Source organism: Pongo pygmaeus, chromosome 23 (assembly GCF_028885625.2).
Source record: "Pongo pygmaeus isolate AG05252 chromosome 23, NHGRI_mPonPyg2-v2.0_pri, whole genome shotgun sequence".
NCBI lineage: Eukaryota > Metazoa > Chordata > Mammalia > Primates > Hominidae > Pongo > Pongo pygmaeus.
The window spans coordinates 34,353,045-34,366,184 of NC_085931.1; the positions used below are offsets into that span (position 1 = coordinate 34,353,045).

At 40.1% G+C, this 13,140-nt stretch overlaps 1 protein-coding gene across 6 annotated transcripts in view; it reads right to left on the reverse strand.

Moving 5' to 3' along the window:
* Positions 1-13,140, reverse strand: part of SPECC1L (sperm antigen with calponin homology and coiled-coil domains 1 like) — a 148,148-nt gene that overhangs the window by 26,098 nt on the left and 108,910 nt on the right. The gene's annotated exons all lie outside the window — the stretch shown is intronic.

A 13,140-nucleotide genomic window follows, 5' to 3' on the forward strand; every position in this document is an offset into this window, starting at 1 on the left:
AGTACACTGTGATTCTGGGAAAACTTTGTTTCCCAGCTGCTATGTTTGACATTAAAAGGAATGCCCTGAAAACAGGAAAGAGTTCTTTCACTTCACTGGGACAGAAAAGCCATCAATTAACCTCTGCTGTGTGCAGTAAAGAACACAGGCCCGGCCGAGCGCAGTGGCTCTCACCTGTAATCCCAGCACTTTGGGAGGCCAAGGCGGGCGGATCCTGAGGTCAGGAGATCGAGACCATCCTTGCTAACAGGGTGAAACCCCGTCTCTACTAAAAATACAAAAAATTCGCTGGGTTTGCTGGCATGCACCTGTAATCCCAGCTACTCAGGAGGCTGAGGCAGGAGAATCGCTTGAACTCAGGAGGCAGAGGTTGCAGTGAGCCAAGATTGCTCCACTTCGGTCTGGGCGACAGAGTGAGACTCTGACTCAAAACAACAACAAAAAAAAAAACAAAAAGAAAAAACACAGGCCCAAGAAGAGCCCTGAGATACAAGCTGTTTCTATTCCCTGGTGGCTCCAAGAAATGTGAAGCTCTTGGCCAACCGCTGAGCCTTCGGGATGAAGATATCTTGTCATCAGGACAGAAAATGATTAGACTCCAGGAGTTTTTATTGCTTCACTGTGGAGAACTTATGAGTAGACACAGTCCACATAAAGAATGGGTGGGACGGCAAGGCTGGCCATTCTTGTTCCCCTTTGTTCAAGTATTTTTAACCCCTGGAACACAGTGATATTTACAAACAATAAGATCTTTCTGTATACTTAAGTTTCCATGCAAGTGACAATGTAAAATGAAAAGATTTAGACTTTCAACCTAGATTTGATTCAGAGCAAAACTCTTATCTACTGCCAGCATCTTTTTTTATTTTTTAACTCTGGGAAGTAATTCCTGTGACCTAAGGTTCCAGTTATAGAAGAGGAAATCAAACAAACTAAGCTCTGCTTGGACTATGAGGAATTCCTAATGCATTATTTTAACAGCATTCTATCTACTAGAAGAACTCCCAGCTTTCTCTAACCTTTCTTATGCCACCCACCCCTAGCCCAGTCCTAACTCTGATCATGAAGAGAGGATGTTAGGAAGGTGGAATGGTGAGAAAAGGAAGGATCAGGGGAAGAGCGGCATTCTGGAATGTTTTCCAGAGAGGAAACTAAAGTCCTCTTTTTTTTTTTTTTTTTTAAAGGGTGGGGGTAGGGGATGAGTAGAAATAACATTCCCCCTCAAGGCTGGACACATAAGGGAAAGAGGGATGACATGTGAAAAGGAAGCGTCTCTATTCCCTTGTCTTTTCCAGTATGTAGTGTCTAGGAAGAATCAGAAGAAACTTGCGCTTTCGGGCCCAATCTCTTTAGGTTAGGAAAGTCACCTTTATATAAGAATCTACTCAACCCACAGGCTTTGAAATGGTGGGAATGAGTAGTGGCCTAAGGGAGTGTGACTAACACCAAGTGCTAATCTCATGCCTGGGTTGTGCAGGTAGCAAGTATCATACTTAATACTTCATACAATTTATAAAGAGCACTTCCTTTTTCTCCTATTTGTCTCCTATTTGTATTATTACAAAGGAAGCTGTGAAGGACTGAGCTATTTTTATCTGTTCACTAGTTCTTACTCTATTGATTCTTCAATCTATGGGGACACACAATTCTGGGAGAATAAAGGTAAGTACTTCTTTTCCTTGCTTAGGAAAGAGGGTAGGGAAAATAAAAAAGAATCCCAAAATGATGCATGCTAGGAAACTTCTGGCTGCGGTAGAGGAAAGAGGTAGATAGATCCTTTCCCCAAAAAAAAACCCCAAAAGCCCCCAAAAACACAAATATAAACCTGGACAAAAGTGTCACAAATTACCATTTTAGGGCAAATCAACCAAAGGCAAACAACAAACTAAGAAGTATTATCGGCCAGACACAGTGGCTCACATCTGTAATCAGCACTTTGGGGGGTTGAGGTGGGTGGATCACCTGAGGTCAAGTTTGAGACCAGCCTGGCCAACATGGTGAAACCCTGTCCCTACTAAAAATACAAACATTAGCCGGCCATGGTGGCATGCACCTGTAATCCCAGTTACTTGGGAGGCTGAGGCAGGAGAATCACTTGAACCCAGAAAGTGGAGGTTGCAGTGAGCCGAGATCACGATCACGCCACTGCACTCCAGCCTGGGCGACAGAGCAAGACTCTTGTCTTAAAAAAAAAAAAAAGTATCTTTCATGAATTGGGCTCAGTGGCTCATACCTATAATTCCAGCATTTTGGGAGGCTGACGTGGGAGGACCAAATGAAGCCAGGAGTTTAAATCCAACCTGGGTAACACATCAAGACTCTACAATTAAAAAACTAAAAAAATTACCCGGGTGTGATGGCACATGCCTGCAGTCATAGTTATTTGGGAGGCAGAGATGGGAGGATGACTTGCGCCTCAAATTCCTGTGCCACTGCACTACAGCCTGAGCAGCATAGCAGTGAGACCTTGTCTCTTGAGAAACAAAAAAGGCCAGGCATGGTGCTCACGCCTGTAATCCCAGCACTTTGGGAGGCCAAGACGGGAGGACTACTTGAGCCCAGGAGATTGAGACCAGCCTGGGAAATACAGTAGGGCCCCATCTCTACAAAAAAATTTAAAAATTAGCCGAGCATGGTGGCACGCACCTGTGGTCCCACCTACTTGGGTGGCTGAGGTGAGAGGAGTGCTTGAGTCTGGGAGGTTAAGGCTGCAGTGAGCTGTGACTGTACTACTGCATTCTAGCCTGGTGACATGGTGAGACCCTATATCAAAAAAACAAAACAAAACAAACAAAACTTCTACATAAGTGTTCATAGTAGCATTATTTCTACATAAGTAAGTGTTCATAGTGGCATTATTTTTAATAGCCCAAAGCCCAAAGTGGAAATGTCTATCAGCTGATGAACAAAATGTGGTATATATCCACACAATAAAATATTCAGCCGGCCGGGTGCCGGGGCTCATGCCTGTAATCCCAGCACTTTGGGAGGCTGAAGTGGGTGGATTACCTGACATCAGGGGTTCGAGACCAGCCTGGCCAACATGGTGAAACCCTGTCTCTACTAAAAATACAAAAAAATTAGCTGGATGTGGTGGCAGGTGCCTGTAATCCCAGCTATTCAGGAGGCTGAAGCAGGAGAATCGCTTGAACCCAGGAGTCAGAGGTTGCAGTGAGCCAAGATTGCGCCATTGGCTCTCCAGCCTGGGTGACAAGAGTGAAACTCTGTCTCAAAAAAAAAAAAAAAAAAAAAAAAATCAGTTATAGAAAGGAGTGAAGTACTAACACATGCCACGTGGAAGAACCTCAAAAATATGGTACGTGAAAGATGCCAGTGACAAAAGACCACAAATGATTCCAGTTACGTGAAATGTCTGGGACAGGTAAACCCATGGTGGCTGCCTAGGGCTGTGAGGTGGTAAGAATATTCTAAAATTTATTGTGATGATGGTTATACAACTCTGTGCATATACTAAAAACCACTGAACTGTCCAACTTGGTGAGTTGTATGGTATGGGAGTTATAAAAAAAATAACACAACTAAATCTTAGAAACTCAACTCTCAGAAGATAACTTTATAAGATATCTGTGGTAGGCCCATAAGCTGTTGATGTCTTAATCTCTGGAACCTATGAACATGTTTATTTACATGGCAAGATAGTTTGCAGATGTGATTAAACTAGTTCAACCATTGTGGAAGTCAATGTGGCGATTCCTCAGGGATCTAGAACTAGAAATACCATTTGACCCAGCAATCCCATTACTGGGTATATACCCAAAGGATTATAAATCATGCTGCTATAAAGACACATGCACACGTATGTTTACTGCGGCACTATTCACAATAGCAAAGGCTTGGAACCAACCCAAATGTCCAACAATGATAGACTGGATTAAGAAAATGTGGCACATATACACCATGGAATACTACGCAGCCATAAAAAATGATGAGTTCGTGTCCTTTGAAGGGACATGGATGAAGCTGGAAACCATCATTCTCAGCAAACTATCGCAAGGACAAAAAACCAAACACTGCATGTTCTCACTCATAGGTGGGAGCTGAACAACGAGAACACATGGACACAGGAAGGGGAACATCACACACTGGAGCCTGTTGTGGGATGGGGGAAGGGGGAAGGGATAGCATTAGGAGATATACCTAATGTTAAATGACAAGTTAATGGGTGCAGCACACCAACATGGCACATGTATACATATGTAACTAACCTGCACGTTGTGCACATGTACCCTAAAACTTAAAGTATAATAAAAAAAAAAAAAAGAATTTTAAGGACAGGAAGATGATCCTGAATTGTCCAGGTGGACCCAATCAAATCACACAAGGCCTTAAAAGCAGATAACCTATGGTCAGAGTGATGCAATGTGACAACCTGACCAGTTGTTGTTGGCCTTGAAGATGGAGGAAGGGGCTACAAGCCAAGAAACATGGCTGTCTCTATAAGCTGGAAAAGGCAAGGAAATAGATTCTCCCCTAAAGCCTTGAGAAAAGAACACAGCTCTGCTGACACCTTGATTTTAGTCCAGTAAGAGCCATGTTGGACTTCTAACCAACACAGTTCTAAGATGAAAAATATGTGTTGTTTTAGCTACTACATTTGTAGTAATTTCAATAGTAATAGAAAATGAATACAGTATTATAAATTATTTGTTTTATATAGAAAAGAAAATGAATCTAATGAATCTTAATAAATCATCTGGAATAAATGAAGAAGTGTAAAATATCAGAAACATGTGACATAAAAACCTCAAAACCACAGATAATTGGGGCGACAACATTCCTGACAATACCAAAAAATTTTTTTCCTTAATTTTTGCTCAATATACATGAAGTACCCAAACGATAAGTACAGCTAAAAGAATTTTCACAAAGTGAATATACCATGTAGTCGCTTCCCCCAAATCAAGATGCAGAATGTAATCAGAATCCCAGAAAGGATCCCTCAGTTCCCCTAAAGATAACCACTATTCTGACATCATAATAGATTAATCTCACCACTGTTTTGGCTTCATTTAAATGGAATCATAGTTTAGACTCCTGTGCATCTGGGCTGCTTCTGCTCAATATTACATGTGTGAGATTCATCCATGCTGCTGCATGTTGCAATAGTTTATTCTTTTTTTTTTGCTTGTTTTGTAGTACCTTATATATCACAATTCATTTATCCATTCACGTCTTAATGATTATTTGGGTTGTTTCCAGCTTTTGATTCTTATGGAGACTATTCAACTTCAGCAGATACTGCCAACGTTTTCCAAACTGGCTAGAACAGTTTAGAGCCCTCTCAGCAGGGTGCAAGTGTTCTTGTTTCTCTGCTTCCTTGCCAACACTTGGTGTTATCAGCTTTTTAAATCAGGCATTCTGTGTCTAATCTGCTGCAGACATAGCAAAGCCTGGCTATATTTTTTAAATGCTAATAAAAATTAGATCCTGAGGGCCAGGTACAGTGGCTCACGCCTGTAATCCCAGCACTTTGGGAGGCCGAGGTGGGCTGATCACAAGGTCAGGAGATTGAGACCATCTTGGCTAACACAGTAAACCCAGTCTCTACTAAAAATACAAAGAAAATTAGCCGGGTGTGGTGGCGGGCACCTGTAGTCCCAGCTACTCGGGAGGCTGAGGCAGGAGAATGGTGTGAACCTGGGAGGTGGAGCTTGCAGTGAGCCAAGATAGTGCCACTGCACTCCAGCCTGGATGACCGAGCAAGACTCCGTCTCAAAATAATAATAATAATAATAATAATAATAATAATAATAATAATAATTAGATCCTGAAATTTTTTTCACTTGCTATTAACTCTCATATTTTACATGCAACTTTGTTAGTATTTCCTACATCATACTCATGTCTGGAAACAATTTTCTTTCTTTCCAATTGTTATACCTCTTATCTCTCTTTCTGCCTTACTGCACTGACTAGAACTTTATTTTTTAATTTTTTGTAGGGACGGGGTCTCACTATGTTGCCCAGGCAAGTCTCAAACTCTTGGTCTCAGGGGATCCTCCTGCCTCAGCCTCCCAATAGAGCTTTACATACAAAACTGAATAGAAGTGATGAGAGCAGGGTCTTGTCTCTTTCCTCATCTCTGGAAGAAAGCTTTCAATAAGTCACCATTAAGCTTAATGTCCACTATAAATATTTTTTGTAGATGCCCTTTATCATCTTTTTAAAAGTCCCTTTATTCCCAGTTTGTTAGAAATTTGTTCTGTGGGGCTTCTTTTTTTTTTTTGAAACTAATAAACAGGAGTTAAATTTTATCAAATGCTTTTGTTCATCTACTTTGATTAGATCACATTTTCCCCTCCATTTTGATAACTTACTCTGAAGTACTTTAATTCATTGAAATCTTTTGACAGTGCATGTGGCCAATTCTGATGAATATACTGTGGCCAATTAGAAGGAATGTGCAATCCACTGTTGTCTGGTGCAGTGTTTTATAGATCAGTCAGGACAAAGTAGTTAACAGCATTACTTACATCTTCTATAGCTCTACCAAATTTCATTTGCTTCTTCTATTCATTAATGAGAGAAGCATGTTAAAATCTCCAAATATGCCTATTTCACCTTTTAGTTCTATCAGTTTTCCTTTATATTCTCTGGGGCTATGTTACCTGATACATATGAATTTATGATGTGCTCTTAGTGCCTATAAAGTCTTACTGGGCAGCATGAAGTCTTCCAATGTTGTTTTCTAAGAGTGCCTTGGCTATTGTTATTGTTTTAATTCTTTATCATTACGGACAATCTCTATCTCTAGTAATATTTCTTTCTGAGAAATGATGCTTTGAAATTAGTATAGCTCTTCCAGCAGTCCTTTGGTTAGTGGTCGCATAGTACATCTTTTCCAGCTCTTTTACTTTCAGTCTTTCCATTTAAAGTGGGTCTCTTATACACAAATTATGGTTGGGTCTATTGTTTTTAATATGACAATCTTTGTCTTTTAACTGGAATATTCAGCCTATTTACCTATAATGTGATTTTTACATATTTGGGTTTACATCTATTACTATACCCTTAGTTCTTTGTTCCTTTTCTCTCCTTTCCTGCCTTATTTTGGATGAATCAAGTATTAATATTCTACTTATCTTCTATCTGCCCCTTATTTTCCATTCTTTTATTACTTTAACTGTTAATATGTGATTTTAAATATTATAGTAGCCACACTGAAAAAGTCAAAAAATATATAAATATATTTTATCAAATATATTAAAAATATGATCATTTCAACATGTAATCAGTATTTTTTAAATTTTTTAAATGAGGTAGTTTACATTCTTTTTTCTTTTCTTTTTTTTTTTTTTTTGAGACGGAGTTTCGCTTTGTGCTCCAGGGTGGAGCGATCTCAGCTCACTGCAAGCTCTGCCTCCCGGGTTCAGCCATTCTCCTCCCTCCGCCTCCCAAGTAGCTGGGACTACATGTGCCCACCTAATTTTTTGTATTTTTAGTTGAGACGGGGTTTCACTGTGTTAGCCAGGATGGTCTCGATCTCCTGACCTCGTGATCAGCCCGCCTTGGCCTCCCAAAGTGCTGGGATTACAGGTGTGAGCCAGCGCACCCGGCCTACATTCTCTTTTTCTATATTAAGTCTTCTAAGTCTTCAAAATCTGGTGTTTTATAATCAAAGCACATCTCAACTCAGAATAGCCACATTTTAAGTTCTCAATAACTCCATGCAGCCAATGTCAACTGTAGCAGCGTGTAGCCCTAGATATTTACAATGTGCAAACCTTCACTTATTCAGAATCTATGACATTAATTTCCTAACCTCCTGAACAATTCAAAGACCTTGCGACACCTTAATTACATTTACTGTCTCCCTCCTAACTTTTGAACCATTTTATCTTACATTTTCAACCTACATATATCTTTAAACAAGATATTTTTATTACACTGCAGTCAATATTCATATATATTTACTTTCACATTTACTCTTCCACTGTTCTTTATTCCTTCCTGAAATTTTGTTTCCCTATGGGATTATTTTCTTTCTGCTACAAGAACTTCTTTTTTCTTTCAGAATGGGCCTGCTGGTGACAAATCCTCTTTCTGTTACCTATTGAGAAATCGGCTGTTGATCTTATTAATCCTCTTAACCTAATATCTTTTTTCTCTAGCAATTAAAGATTTTTTCACTGTCCTTGACTTTTAGCACTTATGACACTCCTAGCCCTCTCTTTTCTCTTAGTATAACCCAATTGTATGTGTCTTAACCCTTCTATTATGTCCCTTGTCTCCATTACACTGTTTTTTTCATCCTTTCATTTCTCGGTGCTTCACTGTGGATATTTCTTACTGATCAATCCACTAATTCACAAGTCTTTTCTGTGTTGAGTGGTTGTGAAACACATATATGGGAGTTCCTATCTCAAGCTAATGAATTTTTTAGTCCTTAAATTTTCATTTGGCCAGGCGCGGTGGCTCACGCCTGTAATCCCAGCACTTTGGGAAGCCCAGGTGGGCGGATCACCTGAGGTCCGGAGTTCAAGACCAGCCTGGCCAACATGGCAAAACCCCATCTCTACTAAAAATACAAAAAAAAAATTTGCCGGGCATAGCGGTGGGTGCCTGTAATCCCAGCTACTCAAGAGGCTAAGGCAGGAGAATCACTTGAACCTGGGAGGCAGAGGTTGCAGTGAGCCAAGATCGCACCATTGTACTCAGGCAAGAAGAACGAAACTCTGTCTCAAAAAATAAAATCAAAAAATAAAATAAAATTTTCATTTGATTCTATTTTACAGATTCCAGTTCTCCGGTAAAACTCTCTATCTCTTCATCTGTTTCCTTAAACTCATAAATCGGTTATTTTAAAAGCCTATCTAAGGGTTCCAATATCTGGATCACCTCTTCTTTTCTTGTTACTCATTCTTTCTCTTGATTTTCATTCATTTCATCCTGCTTATTGGCATGCCTGGTATTTTAATTAATTAATTAATTACAGAGACAGGGTCTCACTATGTTGGCCAGGTTGGTCTTGAACTCTTGGACTCCAGTAATCCTCCCACCTTGGTTTCCCAAAGTGCTAGGAATACAGGCATGAGCCACTGTGCCTGGTCATGCCTGGTATTTTGATGGAATGCAGGATACTGTGTTTCAAATAGTATAGAGGTTAAGTTTCTTCTGGCAGGTAACTAGAGTAAGGGCTGATCACCTCATTCAATCAAAGTTTTGAAGTTAGATTTCAAGCTGATAACTTCTGGTCAACCTTTATTTGTAGGACATAATTCTTTTGAGGTCTCAACCGAAGGCCTGGAATATTTCCCATTGTCATTCCCATTTGGCTGGCCTTGAAATCTAATTTTTTTGTCTACCTACTCCTGTAAGAACAAAAACTGTGTTTAGTTTTTAAGTCTTCGGTAATAGCTCTTTACTGAATTTCTCCTTCTGAATTTGAAAAATACCTTAACAGCAAAAGCTAAGTCAAATGTTGAGTTTACTACCCTCTTTCTCTTTATTTTCCCAAAGAGACGGGGTCTCACTCTGTTGTCCAGGCTGGAGTGCAGTGGTGTGATCAATGCTCACTGTAACCTCGAACTGCTGGGATCAAGCAATACTCCTGCCTCAGCCTCCTGAGTAGCTGGGACTACAGGCATGTGCCACCATGCTGGCTGATTACTTTTTTTTTTTTTTTTTTTGCGACGGAGTCTCGCTCTGTTGCCCAGGCTGGAGTGCAGTGGCGGCGTGATCTCGGCTCACTGCAACCTCCGCCCCTGGGTTGACGCCATTCTCCTGCCTCAGCCTCCCAAGTAGCTGGAACTACAGTCACCCGTCAGTGCACCCGGCTCATTTTTTGTATTTTTAGTAGAGACAGGGTTTCACCATGTTAGCCAGGATGGTCTCGATCTCCTGACCTCATGATCCACCTGCCTCGGCCTCTCAAAGTGCTGGGATTACAGGCGTGAGCCACCGCGCCCGGCCTCATTACTCGAGGTTGTCTTTTTCTTAGGATCTTGGACCCTCAACATCTTGGCTGCCTTAGAATACCTCAATTCAAATTTTAGTCCTGCTACTCAGTGATTCTGAAACAAATTCTGGACCACTGCTTTGTCTGGCCTCTATCCCATGTGAAGAGTTAGCCACCACCCTAAGGGAAAAAAGCAGGGGTAAATATGGGCTCAACTCAATTGAATTTTTCTCTATAATTTTGGCTCCTGCCAAATTTGACTTGGCTGCCTTGGTTAGTCCCCAATGCCTTCAAAGATATTAATTTTTGTATTTTAAACAGTTTTTCCAGTAGTCTCATCAGATTTGGTCTGATATTCTTTTATAACTATAAACAAAAGTTTTACTTTACTGAGTTTTAACTACTGATATATTTTCTTACTGACTAGTCTATAAACTTCCTGAGAATAGAAACTATTTTTATTTCCTAACTTCTATTTAAACACTCAGCACACTACCTGACACAGAACTTACTATCTGATAAATTATTAGCTTTTTGTTTTGTTTTGTTTTGTTTTGAGACAGAGTCTCGCTCTGTCACCCAGACTGGAGTGCAGTGGCGTGATTTTGGCTCACTGCAAGCTCCACCTCCCGGTTTCACGCCATTCTCCTGCCTCAGCCTCCTGAGTAGCTGGGACTACAGGCGCCCGCCACCAAGCCCAGCTAATTTTTTGTATTTTTAGTAGAGCTGAGGTTTCACCGTATTAGCCAGGATGGTCTTGATCTCCTGATCTCGTGATCCACCTGCCTCGGCCTCCCAAAGTGCTGGGATTACAGGCATGAGCCACCATGCCTGGCAATTATTAGCTTTTATATTAGGAAAAAAAGCTTAGAATTCAAGTAAAGCATAACACATAAATATATGCCTGCTAAACCAGTCCAACCCATTAATTCTTTTAATTCCACTTATCTCCAGTAAGAAATATCCAATCTTTTCTTCAGTGGCCCACATATTAATGAAGTACATCCCCCAATAAAACTGTATTCTCAATGTTAATCTGAGATTAAATTACCTCAGGCAGCACTGAAATATTTTGTTTATTTATTAAAACTATTTTGTACTAGATTAAGTGATTTCATTATTCTTTAGATTTAACCAATCCATTTCTAGGTCTAGCATTTTATCAGAAAACAATGAGATTTTTCATTCAAAATAAAGCTCTCAAATCAACCTTTAGGGGCATCTTGATTACATTCAGTTAGGGTTTTCCAGGGCAAGAAAACAGTGATGCAACACAAGCTCTTAGATATAAAATCTAAAACCAAAGAAAAGTGTACTGAAAGTATAAATATTTTCCCTATTCCAGTTGGTTATTCTTGTATTATCAACCTTGTACCATCAAACCCTAAAGACAACAGCTAAAAAAATTAAAAGTGGTTGTCTCTGGACAGCAGAAATTTTAGAGATAAGGAAATAGGGAACTGGATTACCACTTCTCATGATAAGCACTTAAAAATTATGAGAGTTAGCCTCATATTTAAATTGAAAACATAATTGTGTATAAACAGAGGCACTGATTTTTAAAAAAGAGAAAAAAAGGAAGACCCAACCCTTAAACCAATAGTACTGAAAGCTGGTTACATAACGCCCTGGACTCCCAAAACAGCCTTGCGGCAGCCATTTATTCTTGTGGGGGTTTCAGTCCCAGATCTGTAAACCTGGTATTAAACCAGAACGCCAAGATGTTTTCAACACAAATATTCTACTATTCTAAAGCTTCAATGTATGATAAATGGCAGGGCACAAGTTAAAAGAGAAAAATGTATTTGTTAAATAAAAGCTAAACTCATAAGGGCTTGTTTTGTAATGGATGCTTAATGAAATTACAGTGATCAGCACAGTAATTTTAGGGTGACTCTTAAGAGAGTTAACGAAAGATGATATGGGTATTAGGGAATCTATCTCCGCTGATTAGACGGCTTCTTCATAAAGCACGCACGTTCCAAGCATTAATGATCCATCTGGGGCCTCTGGGAGCAGTATGTGCTAAGTGTCACGTAACAGCTTCTGCTCTCATAAACTAGTCAAGTGTCACAACCTGCTCTTTCCTGCAGACTGTGAGTAGTCAGAGACCAAGGGACTGAACCAAAACTGCTGGCTCCAAAGGATGTGCATGATCATCCATTTATAGCTAGACAGGCAAAGGGCACTGGCACTTCTCATACGATTCTTGACAAATTAAGAACACTATTAGATATGGCTTTCAGTTTTAAAAGATTATGCATTTCAGACCAGGTGCCGTGGCTCACACCTTTAATCCCAGCACTTTGGGAGGTTGAGGAGGGTGGATCACTTGAGGTCAGGAGTTCAAGACCAGCCTGGCAAACATGGTGAAACCCCATCTCCACCAAGAATACAAAAATTAGCTGGGCGGGGTGGCAGGCGCCTGTAATCCCAGTTACTCTGGAGGCTGAGGCAGGAGAAGGAGATGGAGATGCATCCCAGGAGATGGAGGCTGCAGTGAGCCGAGATTGTGCCATTGCACTCCAGCCTGGGTAACAGAGTGAGATTCCGTCTCAAAAACAAAAACAAAAGATTATGCATTTCAGGCTGTCCAATGTTAACTTACAGATATTGAAATGAAAGAACCAGTATCCTCTTTGCTTCTAAAGGAAAGGAACAGATAGATATCTGTCTCACAGGAAACAAAAGCCAACTGCCTCCCACAAGCCGTACATATGTATAATCAAAGTGTCCATAGGAAATAAGAAAGCAGAGAATTGGGTTTGTAGCCAAGACTGTCAACTGTACAAAAAGAATTTTCCTAATGTATGATTAACCATCCTATATCATATTTCCCCCTGCATTTTAAGTACCAAGTAAATGGAAAAAACTTCAAATTATTAATTGATTTGTATGTATATATATTTCTCTCTATATATTAAGGTAAATATACAAGAATCCAAGAGGCATGGAATAATTGACTTAATGTTTGAATTATCTCCATTTAATCAACTTGATACATGGGAAAGTTCTATAATCAAAGAGGAAGTAAATTTTTTTTTTCTTTTTTCTCGGAGACGGGGTCTTGCTCTGTCATCCAGGCAGGAGTGCAGTTGCACAATAATGGCTCACAGCAGCCTCAACTTCACGGCTCACATAATCCTTCTGCCTCAGCCCTCCAAGAAGCTGGGCTGACGTGGGAGGATTGCTACCATGCCTGGCTATTTTTTTTTTAATTT